Here is a 3,914-nt window from a genome sequence, read left to right on the forward strand (position 1 = left end):
GGGCCTCCCCCGCCGGGGGCCCCGGGGCAGCCTGCGACAGAGGCGACGCACAAAATCGGTGGCTGTGGCCCTGGGAAAGGCTCCAGAGATGAGCATTTCTGTCGTGTGAAGTGCTCGCATTAGCAGCCCGAACACGTAGGAAAAGGCTGACATCTGCGGTTTGGTACGAGGCACCCGAGGAATGACAGACCTCCTGGTTCAGAGGGGTGCCACCGCCTCGGCTCCCGGCGAAAAAGAGGGATTCCGCCGGTCCCCGGCTGCGCCTGCGGGAGCGGCTGGCCCCAGGGAAGGAAACTTCCTCTCCTGAGGTTTCCCGGGGTTTAAATGCGGGGATACGGCACCGTCTCTCGGTTTGGGACGTGCACCGTCAGTGCTCAGAAGTGAGAGGACAGAGGGAAAGCTTCGGTATAAAGTTTGAGCCTAATTCCAGTGGGAGCACAAACAATTATAGTTTCCAGGCTTTTATCACCGGTTTTCAAAATAACACGTGAAATCGAGGGTGCAGCGTGGGTCATTTTTCCCAGCCTTTGTGTCAACGCACATACGCTTTTGGCTCTTCGCTGCATAGTTTAATCCACCCCTGAATTTTTCCAAGCCCATCCAGACCTCTGGCCTGAGTGAGAGGGAAGCCAGGGCTCCTTTATTTGTAAGGAGTCGCAAGGGCTGGTGAAACCCGCCTGAGCAGGGGAGAGGTTTGGGAAGCGGCTGTGAAGGCGCAGTAGGGCTGCGCTGGGCTCCCCCCGCACGGGAGTCAGGATCCGCACGGGTCAGTGTAGGGTCCACCGTCTTATAAGCATACACACACACCGGGGGCAGAAATTTGGAGAGCTGTCGAGAGAAGAAGATAAACAAGAAATAAAACCAGAAAAATAAAAACCCGCTCGGGATTAAAATGGGAGGGGGGGGGGGGGGGTTTTGTTTAAAAAAAAAAAAAAAAACCCGCGGGAGAGGGAAAAAAAAAAGTTTCTCCTAGCTCCCCTCGTGTTTTCTGTAGTTCAAACTGGGGTGTCGGAGCCGCATCAAAGAGGGCATATGCCATCTCCGTGGGTCTGTATTTGTGTGACGAAAATATTAAGGGGCACTCGCTCTTCGATGGGTTTCCCAGCAAGGGTGCAGAAAGGAGCAACACGGCTAAATGGCACCTTTAAGTACCAAGCGATGGGGCAAAGGATGTATTGTAAGAAGAGATGAGAGTATGCTTGGCATTGCTGATATTTATTGACATATCCAAAAGGAAATAAGTTAAAGAAACGTTAGTTATCCTATGACACAATTGTTGCACAAACTGCCTTCAATCAAGTTGTTTTGTTTTCAGGGCTCTTTTGCAAGCATCTTCCACCCGCTTGGTTTGAAGGGAGAGATCTCATGGGCTGTTCTGCATTTTCAGGGACGATCAAGTCAACCCTGAGAGAAAAGAGTCGCTTTAGAAGGAGAAAAAGTGTTTCTTCCTGGAGTTCAATTTATTTTTTTAAACGCCGTATCTCAGAGAAAAGGCCTCTTGTAACAGATTCCTAGATCGTGTCAAATTATAACAAACTGAATCGCAAGAAGCAATTACAAAGCAAATATTGTGATCGGTGTTGTGGGTAAAATCGGAGCCGGGTTTATGGAGGAATATTAACTCTGATATTTTTTTTTTTTTTAAATCAACAGTGATTAGATTTGTGTTAAGCCTAAAGACCTTTTCCTGTAGATGGCGTCCTTTGGGTACTGAGTAATCAATAATAATACAGTCGTACTCAGGAGACTTTATTAAGCTTTGGATAATAGAATAATTAATAATATTTTTTAGTTATATATTTATTGAAAGTGAAAAAAACCCTTGATTTATCGTAAGCAAAAGTGTGTTTCTCCTTCACGTGGATGCAAATAAAAACTGTTTGAATAAATAAGTTGTTTCTGAACATTTTGTTGTCAAAGTGTTAAATGTCCCCGTCATTTTTATTCAAACACTAACATGATTACAGCCAATTATATATTCACCAGTGTTCTTTATTTTAGAGTAATTGTACTTGTCACTAATAAAACAGAGACATAATGGATCGCTACTGTTCTGAATTTTAAAGCAATTTTCTGTAATTTGATTGAATTATACATCGTCTCCGCTACTTTTTTTTATTTCTATCTTTTGAAATCCTATTTTCTTGAAAATTGCAGCTCTATTCCTGTTTTGTTGTTCCTGAAGTAACGAAACCTTCTGTAACATTTATAAATAGAGCCTCGTCCCTTTTGAAATGTAGAAAATCATAATTTCAACCCCAACATACTTAAAGCTTTAGACTTGAAATTCGAAAGTCCGGAGGAGCGCCTCAACCAGAAGCACACTTGGTTCAACGCGGTGTTCTCCTTTGAGACGGGATGAACATGAGCAGAGAAAACAAAACCGCGGCGTGCATGGGAAGGCTTGACCGCTTGATTGCCATGGTTTGGTGCGCTTCTTGGGGCTCAAACATAGAAACGCGCCGAGATAAGCAGTTCGATTGCTAATATTTACCCCGGGAGAATAGGTAAAGACACGGAAAAAAAATATAAAGCCAATTACATTCTTCCGAGCAATTAGAGGCATTATCCGTACACTGTCCGTACGTTCTTTTAGATGACGATTATAGCTAAGAAACCCAAGAGTGACATGGCTATCTTTAGGCAGAGACAATGGAGACGCAGGACGATACAGAAGTATATGCAGATATCGCACACGCATGGAAAATATTGCGCTACGTTATTATACTGCTCCTCGGGTTGTTTTGCCGAGGATGAGCTCTCAGAGGGTTGTTTTTTGTTGTTGTTTTTTCAAAGCCGAAAAGATGCCGTTAATTTAGCAATTGTATCAACCATCAACGCGATGAGATATGATCCGCGTTGTCGCCAAACACAAATCAAAAAATGATACAAAGGCTTTCACAAGTTAATTTCATATGACAAAACACGTGCCCACCACAACAGATAAAGTTAAACTATCATTTGCAAACCGTGCGATTGCGTGAAAAGGTATCTCTTAGGTACATTTAGCACAGGCAAACACGAAGGTGGGTTGTTGGTTTTTTTTTTTTTTCCGGGATTCTTTGTGCTGTAAGGTAAAACTAAGGGAAAGCACGGGAACCCAGGTGGCTCTCTGCGAGAGTCCTTCAGTGAAGCCTTAGCGGGACATGATCCCGACCCTCGGTGAGAACCGGCTTCTTACTTTTGCGAATTCACTATTACATTAAATAGTGAATTCGCAAAAGAACCACAGAAAATAGCGTGTAGTCGCCTTGGAAAGACAAAAAAAGGAGAGGGGGGGAAAGTTATGTACTCCTAAACAGATATCGTTTTATTAATTCCAGTGTGTACAAGGACTCGTGAGCCTTTTCTTTACCCTCTTTTACTGACGTTTTGAAATGAGTGTGAAAATAAAGTGCAATGCCATCCTCTGCTAGTATTCTGCTAGCAGGCAAACGGAAATAATTTATTTTTTGGAGTTTCCAGAGCTACGGCATGATTTCATTATTTAGGTGGAGTTTAAAGCTGGATTATAATAAACATTGTTTTCTAAAAACTCCCTAGGAAACATAACCTGTGTGTGTGTGTGTGTGTGTGTGTGCACGTGTGTGTGCAAGCTTACGCGAGCGCCCCATCTATAAGATGGAGAGGAGAAAACACACAAAGGAGATGCATCCCTGGAGAACTGTTTCTTTCAACGTTTTTCCTCCCCGCATTGTCACTGCGCGGAAAGTCTGTCTGCAGCCGCTTCTCTTCCTTGGTCAAATTATTGTCGAGGCAAAACTACAAACCCCAGGCTTTAGCGAGGCACCGTCCGTGCTCGGTGGGAGGGACACAAATGGGATTTAACTTGTTGCCAGTCATTTTTTTGTGTTTGTTTGTTTGTGCTGTTGCTTTAAAAGCAAAACAAATTCCAGAAACAAAGCGGGGGGGTG

At 43.9% G+C, this 3,914-nt stretch overlaps 1 long non-coding RNA gene across 1 annotated transcript in view; it reads right to left on the minus strand.

Moving 5' to 3' along the window:
* Window positions 1-1,194: 1,194 nt before the first annotated feature.
* LOC104288167 overlaps window positions 1,195-3,914 on the minus strand; it is a 5,731-nt gene continuing 3,011 nt past the window's right edge. Inside the window, exon 2 of the long non-coding RNA XR_717906.1 lies at window positions 1,195-1,404. This is a non-coding gene — a long non-coding RNA (uncharacterized LOC104288167). The remainder of the gene's footprint in view (window positions 1,405-3,914) is intronic.

This window comes from Charadrius vociferus, unplaced genomic scaffold (genome assembly GCF_000708025.1).
Source record: "Charadrius vociferus isolate BGI_N301 unplaced genomic scaffold, ASM70802v2 scaffold14, whole genome shotgun sequence".
NCBI lineage: Eukaryota > Metazoa > Chordata > Aves > Charadriiformes > Charadriidae > Charadrius > Charadrius vociferus.